Source organism: Hypanus sabinus, chromosome 15, assembly GCF_030144855.1.
Source record: "Hypanus sabinus isolate sHypSab1 chromosome 15, sHypSab1.hap1, whole genome shotgun sequence".
Classification (NCBI taxonomy): domain Eukaryota; kingdom Metazoa; phylum Chordata; class Chondrichthyes; order Myliobatiformes; family Dasyatidae; genus Hypanus; species Hypanus sabinus.
This window is the reverse complement of record NC_082720.1, coordinates 22,576,178-22,591,941: the sequence shown is the minus strand read 5'-3', so window position 1 is coordinate 22,591,941 and position 15,764 is coordinate 22,576,178. Positions and strand designations below refer to the sequence as shown.

Here is a 15,764-nt window from a genome sequence, read left to right as displayed (position 1 = left end):
GTGGTTAAGAAGGCATGTAGAATTCTTGCCTTTATTAGTCAAGGCATTGAGTTCAAAAGTCAGGTAGTTATATTGCAGCTTTATAAAACTCCAGTTAGGCTGTGTCTAGAATATTACATAGAATTCTGGTTGCTCCATTATAGGAAGGATGTCAAGGCTTTAGAAATGGTGCAGAAGAGGCTTACCTGGACGCAGCTTAGATTGGAGCATGTGTTATAATGAAAGGTTGAACAAACTTGGACTGTTCTCTCTGTAGTGGTGGGGGCTGAGGTTTATAAGATTATGAAAGACAGATAACAGTAGACAGTGTATTTTTCCCCAGGGTGAAATGTCTAACACTGGACAGCTTGCATTTAAGGTGAGAGTGGGCAATTTCAAAGCAGATGTGAGGGGCAAGTTTGCTTCTTACACCCCACACAGAGTGGCTGATGTCTGAATGACTGCCTAGGATAGTGGTAGAAGCAGATACAGTAAGACATAGGCACATAAAATTGTAAGAAATGGAAGGTTATGGACATTGTGTAGGTGAAAGAGATTAGTTTAAATGGCCATTCGATTACTAATTTAATTGGTCTGGTACAACATTGTGGGGCAAAGGGCCTGTGCTCTACTGTTCCATGTAATCCAAAACATACAGACACGGTCTAGAATTCAAATTTTAAAACGTTATGATATTTTACTGCAAGGCTGAAGCAGTTCAAAATGGTGATTCACTGTCACTGTATCACCGATAACCGGATGAGTAATAAATGATGTCTTTACCACCAACACCCACCATGTCCTATAAATGTTTATTTTTTTCTAATAACTATTATAGGAAGCACTGACACACTTGGAATAGATTGAGTAATGATAATTAGAATTTGAGTTTCTCAGTCTGAGGGAAAAATGCTACAGTCCTGTAAGATCTTCCTTAACCATTAATTAAACTCTGTACTTGCAATTAATGTCAATTAAGCAGAATATATTTATTCATTCTGCTATATGAAAACTGCACATGGGCTTGAAAATGCACATACAAACTATCAATCCCGTTTATTTCTGTGTCCTGGTGGACTCTGCAGGAAAAGGCTAGAACAGTATAAGCACAAGCAGAAATGATTTAATACAAACCCCGAGATAATCTGTAGACTTTGAACTAATCTGCTGTTCCTGCTGTTATCAATTTCCAAATCAGTTACAACCCAGAGATGAAAAGCTGATGCACCTCCTGCAGGAAACACCCTAATGACTAAAACTCCCAATTTTGACAAGCACTAATAATAAAAAAGAAAAGGCTGTAGCAGTGTCTACACACAGCACTAAAATAACGACACAGTCGGTAAACTGCAGTTAAAGAAAGATTTTATTCGAACTTCACAGCCTTGCTTTAAAGCCTCCCAGATCCCGCCCTCCCCGGGCGCGGATGGTGTAGGGGCACGTACTCACAATCCACCGCAGGCTTTTCCTTTTGTTGGTGAAGCAGACCTGGTGCCCTTTTGGGTCTGGCCTTTGTGCCGGCGCGCTGGCTATTTGTGAGCCGGTTCGAGTGCGCTAGGAAGTGGGTCACCACATAACTCCCCCCCCCCCCCCAGAACCGGCGATACACCCCCCAATGTCCACAGTCTGTGCCGGACCCTGTTTGGGAGGTCGGCCTCTGCGCCGCGGTGCCGGAAACTCGACCGGTTGCGCCAAGTCCACATGGGCCAGTTTGAGTCGGTCCACCGTGAAAACCTCCTCTCTCCCCCAACGTCCAGCACGAACGTGGACCCGTTGTTCCTGAGCACCGTAAACGGCCCCTCATAGGGCCGTTGCAGCGGTGGCCGATGCCCGCCCCTTCTTACAAACACAAACTTAACAGTTCTGCAGGTCTTGGGGTACGCAGGTTGGGTTCTACCCATGCTGCGAAGTGGGTATGGGGGCCAGGTCACTGAGCCTCTCGCGTAGTCTGCCCAGGACTGCTGCAGGTTCTTCCTCTTGCCCCCTTGGGGCAGGTATGAACTCCCCGGGGACGACCAGGGGTGCGCCATACAGCAACTCGGCCAATGAGGCGTGCAGATCATCTTTGGGCGCCGTGCGGATGCCAAGTAGGACCCAGGGAAGCTCGTCTACCCAGTGAGCTCCTCTCAGGCGGGCCATGAGAGCCGACTTTAGGTGACGGTGGTAACACTCCACCAGGCCATTCGATTGTGGGTGGTAGGCAGTGGTGTGGTGCAGCTGTGTCCCCAAAAGGCTGGCCATAGCTGACCACAGGCTGGAGGTGAACTGGGCGCCTCTGTCAGAGGCAATGTGGGCCGGTACACCAAAGCGGGACACCCAGGTGGCGATCAGTGCCCGGCGCAAGATTCAGAGGTGGTGTCAGTGAGCGGGATCGCCTCTGGCCATCTTGTGAACTTGTCCATGATAGTCAGGAGGTGCCGCGTGGTCAAAACGCCGGAGGGTGGGGTGGAACTGCTGCGGCAGAGCTTTGGTGTGCCACTGCATCTTGGCCGTCTGGCAGTACATGCACGTTCTGGCCCATTCACTGACCTGCTTGCGGAGTCTGTGCCAAAGAAACCTGCTGGAGACCATCCCGATGGTCCTGATGGAGGGGTGCGCTAAGATATGAATGGAGTCGAAAACGCGTCGCCGCCAAGGTGCCGGGACGACGGGACGGGGCTGGCCGGTGGCGACGTCACAGAGTAGGGTCCTCTCACCTGGGCCTACGGGGAGGTCCTGGAGCTGCAAACCGGAGACTGCGGTTCTGTAACTCGGGATCTCCTCGTCTGCCAGTGCCTCAAAGTCTACCACTTGGGAAAGGGCAAGAATGTTAGGGCGAGAGCGCGCATCCGCCACAACATTGTCCTTACCCGAGACGTGCCGGACATCCGTCGTGTATTCAGAGAAGTAGGACAGATGGCACTGCTGGCAGGACGACCAGGGATCGGACACCTTCGTGAACATAAAGGTAAGCGGCTTGTGGTCCGTGAAGGCAGTGAAGGGCCTACCTTCTAAGAAGTACCTGAAATGCCGGATTGGCAGGTATAGCGCCAACAGTTCCCGGTCGAAAGCACTGTATTTGAGCTCGGTTGGTCGCAGGAGGTTGCTGAAAAACGCCAGGGGTTGCCAGCGACCCGCGATGAGTTGCTCCAGTACCCCACCGACTGCCGTGTTAGAGGCGTCCACTGTGAGGGCGGTAGGGACGTCCATTCTGGGGTGCACTAGCATCTCGGCGTTTGCCAAGGCTTCTTTCGTTTTAATGAAAGCGGCGGCGGATTCCTCGTCCCAGGTAATGTCCTTGCTCGGACCCGACATCAGGGCGAACAGATGATTCGGGCAGCTGAAGGGAGGAAACGATGGTAGAAATTGACCATATCTACGAATTCCTGAAGGCCTTTGATCGTGGTGGGTCAGGGGACTACTCTACCTTAGCGGGCAGAGGGGTCGCCCCGTCTTTAGTAATCCTGTGGCCCAGGAAGTCAATGGTGTCGAGCCCGAACTGGCATTTGGCCGGGTTGATTGTTAGACCGTAATCACTCAATCGGGCGCAGAGTTGACAGAGGTGGGACGGATGCTCCTGATGACTGCTGCTGGCTATGAAGATGTCGTCCAAATAGATGAATGCGAAGTCCAGGTCACGTCCCACTGCGTCCATTAACGGCTGGAATGTCTGTGCGGCATTCTTCAGGCCGAACGGCATGCAGAGGAACTCGAAAAGGCCGAACGGGGTGATGAGAGCCGTTTTGGGGACATCGTCCGGATGCATCGGGATCTGATGGTATCCTCGGACGAGGTCTACCTTGGAGAAGATCCATGCGCCGTGCAGGTTTGCTGCAAAGTCCTGAATGTGCGGCGCAGGGTAGCAGTCCGGTGTGGTAGCCTCGTTCAGCCTGCGGTAGTTGCCGCATGGGCACCATGTGCGGGGGGGGGGGGGGGGAGGCCCATGGGCTGTCGGACCACCGGATGCTCCCCAATTCCTCCATCCTCTTGAACTCCTCCTTCGCCAGTTGGAGCTTGTCCGGGGGAAGCCGCCGAGCACGGGCGTGAAGGGGTGGTCCCTGGGTTGGGATGTGGTGCTGTACGCCGTGTCGGGGCATGGCTGCCGTGAACTGCGGTGCCAGAACCGATGGGAAATCCGCCTGGACTCTGGTGAAGTCGCTGTTGGACAGCGTGATGGAGTCGAGGTGTGGGGCTGGCAACTGGGCTTTTCCCAGGGAGAATGTCTGAAAGGTCTCGGCGTGGACCAGTCTCTGCTTCGGCAGGTCGACCAGCAGGCTGTGAGCCCGCAAAAAATCTGCACCCAAAAGCGGTTGGGCTACGGCGGCCAGAGTGAAGTCCCACGTGAACCTGCTGGAGCCGAACTGTAGCTGCACCGTACAGGTGCCGTAGGTCCTTACCGTGCTGCCGTTCACAGCCCTCGGGGGGGACCCAGTGCCCTGTTGTGGGTGTCGCAACTCATCGGAGGTAAGACGCTGATCTCAGCACCGGTGTCGACCAAAAAAGGGCGTCCCAACCTCTTGTCCCACACATACAGAAGGCTATCCCGATGGCCAGCCGCCGTAGCCATCAGCGGCGGGCTTCCATGCCCCACCGCTGGTGGTAGAAGCACCATTGTTCGTTGGTCTCCTCACCCCTGCCTCTGGGGTTAGCGGGATCTGTGGCCAGGCCTGGTCTGGTTTGCTGCTGGGAGCGTGGCCTGGTGATCTGTGCAATGGACGCCCCACTCTCCTTCTTGGCATTCCACAGCAAGTCCGCCCGGGCTGCCACCTTCCGGGGGTCGCTGAAATCCGCATCTGACAGCAGCAGGCAGCTGCTCCAGGAATGCCTGCTCAAACATGAGGCAGGGTTTGTGTCCACCAGCCAGAGACAACATCTCATTCATTAAAGCCGATGGAGGTCTGTCTCCCAAGCCATCCAGGTGCAGTAAACGGGCAGCCCGCTCACGCCGTGAGAGTCTGAAAGTCCTTATGAGCAGGGCTTTGAATTCCATAAACTTGCCGTCCACTGGGGGAGACTGTACGAACTCCTCAACCTGGGCCGCTGTGTCCTGGTCGAGGGAGCTCACCACGTAGTAGTAACGTGTGTCCTCTGAGGTTATCTGCCGAACGTGGAATTGGGCTTCTGCTTACTGGAACTAGAGGTGAGGTCACAGCGTCCAGAAGCTTGGCAGTTTCAATGAAACCGCATGAACAGATGCGGCGTTGGTCATCTCCAGTCCAAAAATCGTTTAGACCGTCGGGGTCACCAATTGTAGCAGTGTGCTACACGCAGCGCTAAAATAATGACACAGTCGGTAAACTGCAGTTAAAGAAATATTTTATTCGAACTTCACAGCCTTGCTTTAAAGCCTCCCTGATCCCGCCCTCCCCGGGCACGGATGCTGTAGGGGCACGTACTCACAATCCCCCGCAGGCTTTTCCCTTTGTTGGTGAAGCAGACCTGGCGCCCTTTTGGGACTGGCCTTTGTGCCGGCGCGCTGGCTATTTGTGAGCCGGTTCGAGTGCGCTAGGAAGTGGGTCGCCACAAGGCCCCAAAATGAAATTTTTAAGAAGCCTTAATACAACACCTTTTGCAATGTTTAGGGCCATTTATTGTGTATTGTGCTGTTTACTTCAATAATCAGTGTAATTTTGCTCAAGTACTTTCTTATCCAAAACCATTAAACATTTCAATAAATATCACAATCCTCAACACAAAAAGCTGTAGAACTTCAGTGAGCTTAGATCAAGAGACGATCCTGTCAAAACATCCAAAACAACAAAAAAATACATAAAATACAAATACACACTCTAGAAAAAGCACTAAACCAGGAAGCAACTTTAAAATAAGAGCCTGGCCATTCAAGTGGGATTATCAGAATGCACTTGTCTCCACTTTGGAATTCTTGGATTCTGAGTTAATTTAAATTCTCAAGAATGAGACAGACTTGCAGATGTTTGTGAGCTAATAACATCCAGGAAAACAGATGAAAATGGGAAAAACTTGCAAAACCTATCCCAAGCTTCACAAATGCTTCACATCCTGCAACATCTGAGAAGTCACAGAACCTCAGGACTCCTGTATATATGTTAATGTATGAGGAGTGTTTGATGGCTTTGAGCCCGTACTCACTGAAGTTTAGAAGAATGGGATGGGGGGAAGGGAGAATTTAATTGAAACCTATTGAATATTGTAAGGCCTAGATATAATTGATGTGGACAGGATGTTTCCAATCATGGGACATCCTCAGAGTAGAAGAATACCCTTTAGAACAGAGATGAGGATGAATTTCTTTAGTCAGGCGGTGATAAACTATGAAATTCATTGCCACAGGTGGCTATGGAGGCCAAGTCATTGGGTAAATTTAAAGCAGACATTGATAGGTTCTTGATTAGTAAGGCCAAAGGTGACGGGAGGCAGGAGAAGGGAGTCAAGAGGGAAAATAAATCAGCAATGATGGAATGGTGAAACATACTCAATGGGACAAATGGCCTAATTCGGCACCTACGTCTTATAAATTGTTATATAAACAGAAAATAAGACTATATGCGTCAAAATTGATATTTCTTTTATATTTTAATTGTACAAATACAAAAATTATTCTAAATTAAATTTAGAAAATGCTTCAATTTCCCTAAAGGCTCTTTCCCCACTTACTCAATTCTATCACTCTCTCTTTCTCCTTATTTTCTTTAGCAATATCTAAATCTGGCACAGAACCTTCAACTTCATCCCTTTGTCTGGCAAACTGTTTCAGACCAAGCAGGCTGTTACAAACTTAGAGCTATAAATCATCTGGAAAACAGCTCCAGACAACCCAATATTTGGATTAGGGTCCAGATTGTTTCTTTTTTGTGTTTTTTTTCGCAGTTTTACTGTTTTTATGCTTGCATGTTTGCATAATTAACTGTTGGCTGTAAACCTTTAATTGTAGTATACTTGGTTATGTACTTCTGTGAGTTTCCTTGTCTGCAAAGCAGAAGCATGAATCAATCAATACCTGTTAAAAGGTTTTTTTTAAATTGGTCCAGACTAGTTTGCAAGATAAAAGGAAAGCATATGCTCAAGTTCTTTTGCTATGTCTCAGAATTTACCTAACTTGCTGGTACAGGCTGGCACTACAATTAACTTTGAATTAAATGGCTGTAACCACAAGATTTGTGTCTCATTCTTCACTTCTAAAGAGCTCTGAACAACATCATCCTCATACCTAACAATCCTCTTGCCAAACTTTGTTACTGCCACCTCCATAACAATGCCCTTCAACATCCCTGTCAACTCACCTGCTGCTCAACCTTTCATTCCCATCTTATACGCAGCCACTAATTCCAACATCACATCCACTGAAGATAAACCTGAGTTTATCAGAACTCTGCTGGTTGTAGTTTGCATCAAGATCCATTCGCCCATTACCTAGGTGTTCACCAATCAACAATGGCTCCTGGTCTGACAATGTCATACTTTTTTAATAATTAATACATTTAGCTTCATATTCATCAATGGTTCAATCACAGCCTGACTGAATGCTAGACTCTCAGAAATCTAGCCTTCTTGTTATCATATTTTAATTCTTTTGTCACTGAAAGAATGCTTTAAACTCCAAAATTTCCATTCCAAGTTTTCAATCACCTCACCTTTTAAGTTGTTCCATCAAGTCTACCATCAGTTTTTGCTTGATAATACTGTGAATTATCATGTGATATTTTGTTTCATTAGAAGCGCCGCTTAGCCCACACAATAGAATCTGCAGTTTCTTCCCAGTCCTTCAGTCATTAGGTTCACAACTTCTGAAAGAGTTTAGCACAGAACTGCTTGCTGTATTCAGCCTGGTCCCAATTTTCCCTGCTACAGTTTGATTTGGATATTCAGCAATTAGCAATGCAAAGAATTTTAAAATCTAATTCCAAGAAGTCCAAGCAATGTTGGCACATAAATTACTGCAGTGTTGCCTTCTTCAACAAACCTCAACAAAAAAAAAGTCAATGTACAGGGTGTAATTCACCTTTCATGAAATACTATGGGATTAACTCCTTTTGCTCTTTGCAAAATATACTGGAGCTTCCTTCATAACTTAACATTTTTATTTTGACAATGAAACTGTCCAGCCAACAACTGGGATGCTGTTATTTTTCTCTATCCCCTCAGTCAGCCAGCCAGTGAAGGCAATAAAGAAGCAGAAAGATGTTTTTCTGAGTTAATGATATTAATGACTTTAAACCAGAGGGTTCACAACCTTTGTTATGCCATGGACATTCAGCATGGGGTCCACAAACCCCAGGTTGGGAACCCCTGCTTTAAACATTTTAGGTACCTGGATGAAACTACTGAAGATGATTTCTGTACTTTAAGTAAGATATCTAACAGTCTGAGAATAAACAAAAGGGTTATTAGCGATACTAATATAATAGCAAGGCTAATTAGCATTAGCATGTTATTTCTTTTTCCATTCTGGTGACATGATCATGGAAAGCAAGTAAAAAAAAAATCAGTCCAAGTAGTCAAATACTTAGATATGCTGAGAATTCTGAGCATCTTAAATACCCAAGAAATTCACAGTAAACAGAGACAAACAGAATCTGGGAAATTAAAGGCACTGGCAAGAACTTAGTGGGAAGTGCCAACACTTCTGAGTGTACTAGAGAATCTGCTCATTGAAACTCCAAATGAGCTCCAAACTCCAAATCAGTTTTATGCAGAAAGGCAGTTTCAAAGTTTAAGATAACTTACTTTACTGTTCTAATTAGATTTGCTTACATGTTTAAATTTTAAGTAGCTTAAGGGATTTAACTTACTGTAAATTGATAAATTTTGAAGCAGGAATATTCAGACACATTCAAAACCTTTGACAGCCAGCACAGCTTAGATGGTTGCCAACATTTTTTGGGAAATTTATGTCTTGATCTGATTCATTTACATGTTCAAGACTTAGTCTCCAGGCAAGACCTCATCCAATAGGAACAGATCAAGCCAATAGTTAACTCAATTAAGATTCAAAACCAGCAGCGAGATCTGGCCTGTTCTCAAGCTGAGCAATATCCAACACAAAAGTAAGGAATAGAATACTAGTGAACCTCAAAATCATTTGCCAGGATAGCTAAAGCTACATGGGTACTTGTTTTGTTGTTCCTTTCTGTACCTTGTGACGCATTGGGCAGCAACCTTGCAAGTTCTTTAGCATTTTTATCTGTTTTCTTATGAGGCCAAATTGCTAGTTCAACGCTCAATCCAGCGTGGATAGGAAGCATGCAAGGAGCTGGCCAAATTCAAACCTGGGACCACCCGCCTTGAAGTCAGATGTGGATGCCACTACACCGCCAACCAGCATTCTATAGGTAATAGGTGAGACAAGTATCCCCACTGGCTTTGTAACAAGTTAAAAGAAAACTCAGACTCACCAAAATTCTTCATTACATAGCACAGCATGGACTACAGATCCTCCCCAGATTTGGGAGGGTTCCATTCTGAAAACTTCACAAATTGAATAGTTCAGCCACCTGACAACATATTAAATAAAATAGGCCAAGGACATAGCAAAAACCAGAGCACTTAACTCTAATCATTCAGAATTCTCTGCAAGATACAATGATATTACTGCAAACAGCATTCCTACACTGCAGATGTCTTCAGTGAATCCATCCTGCCAGCATCTCAAAGTACGTATAATCTGTCCATAAATTGGGCATTCATAAACCAGGAAGGTCCTGATTTTGAAAAGTGAAAGACTGAAGTGAGATCACACAGACTAAATTAACATCAAAACCTCAATAGAGAGGAAAAAAGCACAACATCAAATTGTAAGGTGAAGACAATAATATAGATAACAGTGACAAATACAAGGCAGAATAAGTACTCAATCAGCAACTGAAATTCAACAAGTGAAGTGGTCTATTGCATCAAGGAAGAAACCATGGGCTCTCTGCAAGATAGACTTATCCCACTGTTTATTCAGACGTACAAAAACTTTAAAATAATTTAGTCATACTCAAGATCAGGCTACACCAGTCCTTGTGACAGAGATACTGTGACTGCAATGAACATGCCAAGCTGTAGATATTCTGAATCGCAACACACAAACATGATTTCATAATACTGACTTTGGAGAAAAATCTTCAATATAAATCTAAGGGACTCTATTACTTATTTGGATTGATTTATTTTTCTTGAAACCTTCACTTGGTCAACAAATGGGTCATTTCAGAATTTGATTAAATTTTGCTTTAAGTTCTGTTTTTTCCCAAAAAGTAAACTCACCAGGCTCAAATCAATTACCTACAGGCAATTTTTGTTTCATTGTCTGGAAATAAATACACTAAAATTATCATTTGAATCCTCCTCCGCAGATCATTGGACATTGTCCATCACACAATCAAACCCACACACCATAAATAACACAAACTAGGTTCCTTCCCTCCTCAAATGTTAGATCTCAAGTCAATAATTATTTTCCAAAATTTAGCATTCAAGATACACCTTCAGAATCAAGCACAGTGGAATGAAAGAGAACCAAGCTGTACCAGTTAGGAGGACATGAGGACCTAAGAAACTGTCTACTTTCAGCTAAAGTACAGAAAGACAAGATGCTTACTCATAAAATAATGTCACCACAGATGGCTCTCTTGTTTCTTTAAATCCCAACAGGAGAAAAAGAAAGATTTTTTTTCTCATTTGCTTTCAGTACAAATGGTATATTTTGTCAACAAGATAAAATTTAAATTTTCCATAAAACCAAACCTGGCAAATATATCTTGGATAGCAATGCACATATAACAATGCTGAAGAAAGTTAAGGATGAGACTGGTCAATGTAATAGTTCAATCATATACTTGAGGCAAGATAAATGTAACTTCTATTTTAAAACAAGTTTTGCAAACATTTGATTTCTAAATTTATTTATTGAGATACAGCACGGAGTAGGCCCTTCTGCCCTTCAAGTCAACCACCCAACTATCCTCTGATTTAATCTGAGCCTAATCACAGGAAAATTTACAACGGCCAATGAACCTAACAACTGGTATGTCTTTGGCTTGCAGGAGGAAAGCACAGCACCTGGAGGAAGTTCCTAAAAGCAAGAAATAGATCACTAGGTCACAGCCTCCCACAGTCAAAGGACTTTTTTAATTATATAAATCGAATGATTATTGTCCATGTTGTTGAATAGACTGTCCTGACAAGCAGCAAGTTCTGAAAGAAGGCCAACGTGGTGGCCAAATGACTTACATAGCAAAATAAGGCAAAATCTAAAAAGCAGCTGATACTTCCTGCGGATATAACTATCAGTCAGTTTCTCCAATCACCTGCATCATTATTTTAATCAGAAGCTTGTTCCAAAGCATCTCTCTTTCAGATCTCTCTGCCAACCAAAGCAGGAAAAGAATACCAGCTGACTACAATTAAGAAATGAGCTGACAATTAGCAACATCTAAACTGCAGCACTGTCGAAAATCAGAGGCTGAAATTCAAGTTCCAATCAATTAAAAAAAACTTCAAGGCCCTATAGATATTTCAACTCAGAGCAGCATTTTGAAACTGAAGTCTGAATTAAAGTGTGTTAGCAAAATGAGTGGAATCTGCCAGCCCAGCTGCTGTGTTAACCAGCTGGTGTTTAGTCACTCCACTGCATCACTTATCACTCAGTGATTAGAGAGAGGAGGGGCCACTGAGGAAAAATGCTTGAAATTTCCACTGTTGTGAAGACCAGGAAAGGATCTCTCTCCATAACTACAACAGAGCTTGAACAGAAAATCAGAGCACAAAAGCAAATGACTACAGATATAGAAATCTGTTTTGAGATCACTGACTCAAAACATTAATTCTCCTTTATTCCTTCCACAGAAGCTGCCTAATGTGCTGAAAATTTACAGCATTTGCTAGATTTAGTGTTACACAGTGCAATGAAAAGTCAAACTCAAAATCTAAATTGAGTTTAATTGCATATGCACAAGTGCAATGCAAAACTTAGTTCCAACCACATCACAGACACATAGCAACATATAAGCAACATTCACAAGGAAAACAAATTCAACAATGTATACACAATTTTTTTATCAAATTATTTTTATTAACAAAGAAAAATTCCAGAACATATGTTATAATACAACCAACTATTTTATAACAGTTACAAAAAGAACCCTTCCACCCCCCCCCCCCCAATAAACAAGAACTAATAGAACCAGCCAGACCAGTCCACGATAGATAAAAAGACCTAGGGTACATATAAAGATAGAGCACCTTACACATTCAAATAATTTTTTCAGCATCCATATTTTTGACAAAATTTAAAAAAGGTTGCCAAGTGGTGTTAAATCTTGCAGACTGCCCCCTGACCGAATAGCAGATCTTCTCAAATTTTATAACGTACATGATATCTTTGATCCAGTGTCCATATGTTGGAGGGGAAGAGTCTTTCCATTTGCACAAGATGAGCCTTCTGGCAAGAAGTGAACAAAAAGCAACAAGATCGGTTTGCAATTTGCTGAGGTTAACATTCTGAGAAGGCACTCCAAATTGTGCTATTGACCAAGATGGTGTAATTAATTGTCCAAACATTTCTGAAAAAGTTTCAAATATCAAACCCCAGAAATTTACTAATTTTGAACATGACCAAAACATATGGCAGTGTAGCCAGAAATTGTTTACCTCTGTCACACATTGGGTCAAGATCTTTATTAACCTTAGCCAATCTAACTTTAGACCAATGACAGCAGTGCACAATTTTAAACTGAACATGTCTAAGACACACAGAGGACGAAAAAATTCTATGAATTGTTTTTTGCCATATATCATCTGGAATTTGTTCCTCAATATCCTCTTCCAGTTTATGTTTTAATAAATCCAAATTCTCAGGATTAACTACATTAAGTAGCTCATAGATTTTGCTTACAGATTGTTTCACTTAAGATTTTGCACTTAAGGACTGAATCTAAGAGCGATGAAGAGGGGCAGTAGGGAAAGCACTCAAGATGAGAGGCCATAAAGCTTCTGAGTTGTAAATATCTATAGAAGTGCACCCTAGGTATATCAAATTTCTTAACTAGCTGTTCAAAAGAGGCAAAATTGCTGTCAATGTAGAGATTATACAATAAAGTGATATCGCATTTAGACCAAATATCAAACACTACATCCATTATTGATGGGGTGAACATGTAATTTTTTGCTACTGGTGTAGCGAGTGAGAGGTTAAGTGTAAAATGACGTCTAAATTGGAAACAAATTTTAGTGGAGTACGTCACAACTGGATTCAGTGTGAAACTAGATATAGGTTGTGACAGCGGTAGTTTAGCATATATTACCAAAGAAGAGGTAAATTGTAAGGATAACATCTCCATGATCACCCAGCTTGGAGCAGCAATATCATCTCTTGTCCAATATAAAATTGCTGACCAGAAGCAACGTAGAAAATTTGGAAGTGCCAAACTCCCCATTTTACAAGCCCTCTGCAGTATTTTTTCCTTTGCTCTGGGCTGTTTTTATTCCAAATAAAGCTTGAAATTTGACTATTCAGGTTATTGGAGAAAGACTTTGTTAGAAAAATTGGGGGGCTCTGGAACATGTATAAGAATTTGGGCAGGACAGTCATTTTAATAGTATTAATCCACCCGCTAAGGGAAAGAAAGAATTCCAACGTTCAAATTCCTGTTTAAGATTGGAAAGGAGATGTTGATAGTTGGCTTTATAAAGGTCTTTGTAATTATGTGATATCCAGACCCCCAAATATATGAATTCCCTATAGCTGATTCTAAAGGGGGTCACAGAAAAAGAAATATCCAAACATGTGGTCCTAATTGGCATTTGTTCACTCTTGAAAGTTACCTTTATAACCAGATATTTGACCAAATTTAGTGAGTAACATTGATACATTTGGGAGACTTTGAGTTGGATCTGAGATATACAAGAACATATCATCCGCGTACAGTGACAATTTATGTTCCAAAGCTCCCCTCTGGATGTCTTTGATACTAACTGATGTTCTCAGGGCTATGGCGACTGGCTCAATTGCCACAGCAAAAAGGAGTGGAGATAAAGGGCATCCCTGTCTTGTGCCATGTTGCACTTCAAAAAAGGATGATACACAATTATTAATACGCACTGCTGCCAGCGGGGACAAGTAAAGTACAGGTTTCCCCCATTATCCGAAGGTAGAGCTGTTTGTAACTGTTTGATTGTATGAAACTGTTTGTAAGCCAAAATGTCATACAGTGAATAAGCAATTACCATTTATTTAAATGGGAAAAATCTGTGAGCATTCCCAGACCCAAAAAAAAACCTACAAAATCATGCCAAATAACACATAGAACCTAAAAACCTAAAATAACAGTAACATATAGTAAAAGCAGGAACGATATGATATAAAGCCTATATAAAGTAGAAATGCTTTCCTGCAATTACACCACTGTCTAGCGTAGCAAAAATCTCACTATGTAGTGTATAATCTCACAACGTACTGAATTCCAGTAACCTTTAATCTATGAAGCTGCCAAATCATACCAAATACCAAAAATACACAGCCTATATAAAGTAGAAATAATGTACCGTAAATTCCGGTGTATAAGGTGAGAATTTGGCCCTAACTTTTGGTCCTAAAATTAGGGGGTCGGCTTATACAGAGGGTGCCAACTTTGAAAAAACGATACACAGTGAACAGGTCGTATTTATCGGCTGTTCTTGAATCAAATTGGTTCCACTGTCGACACATGAATTCTTTGGTTTGTTTAAACTCATATCTAGTGGCTGAAGCACGGACATAAAACCACCGGGGATGACTGCAATGTCTGTATTTTCAGCTTTCAACGCTGCTTTTGTCTCATCGGACAAGTGCGCTTTGAACATGTCCCAGACAAGTAGCGACTTTTCTTTCCTGACACCTTCCGGACGTCGACTCCACACCTCTTTAACCCACTTCGTCCATCCAGCAGCATTCTTGAATGTAAACAACACCCCAAGGGAATTTTCTGAGCAATCTTTGCTTTTTGTCTCAACACAAGATCACGTCTACTCATAAATCGGGTACACCAACTTCACGTAGCTTTGAAATTTTCACTGACCTCACGGTGTTTTTCATCCCATTCAACTTTTGAACATGAACCATTTCTCTGGCAACAATGTATTCAGATGATCACTGGTGATTCACCCACTCTAAAACCTTTTCTTCCAGTTCTGGCCACTGGCATGATTTCCTGCAGTTTGCACATTTCGTCTTTGGCATTTCCCTCAGCGTGTCCTCTGCCTTTCTCCACTCTCTCTCGATTACACTAAACTTCTTAGCAGCTGCAGAATTATTTGTTCCTTCAGCAAAGTCAACAACCTTCAGCTTGAAGCCAGCATCATATCGCACTTGTTTTAATCTTTTATACACATGGTGGTCGCAAACTCAATTTTGAGTACACGTACCCTGATCCCACCACCCTGCGTTATGTTTTACTGAGATTGGGATGGGCACTAAATGGCTTCACAGGGGTTACATTTCAGAGGATTCTTTTCCACTGGAAACCTAATCCAAAATTTCTCTCCCTGATTTATTTATTAAGAATTTGCCTATAACGCTCTACAATGTGTAGGCCTGTTTTCTTAGCAGGTACTGGTTCACAAAATTTCCAGGGTCCGGATCTGGCAAAGCTAAGTACCGGCATGTGAGATCTTGTGATCATTTCTGGTTACGTCAAAAACCTCTACAAAAGGGGTCAGCTTATACAAAGGTAACATGAAAAAGTCACTTTTTTAACCTTGAAATTGGGGGGGGGGGGTCGGCTTATACTCCAAGTCAGCTTATACCCCGGAATATACGGTACGTACGGTGTAGTTTCACTTACCGGAATCAGGAAGACAGCTAG

At 43.1% G+C, this 15,764-nt stretch overlaps 1 protein-coding gene across 4 annotated transcripts in view; it reads right to left on the bottom strand.

Moving 5' to 3' along the window:
* Positions 1-15,764, bottom strand: part of fam193b (family with sequence similarity 193 member B) — a 293,883-nt gene that overhangs the window by 260,263 nt on the left and 17,856 nt on the right. The gene's annotated exons all lie outside the window — the stretch shown is intronic.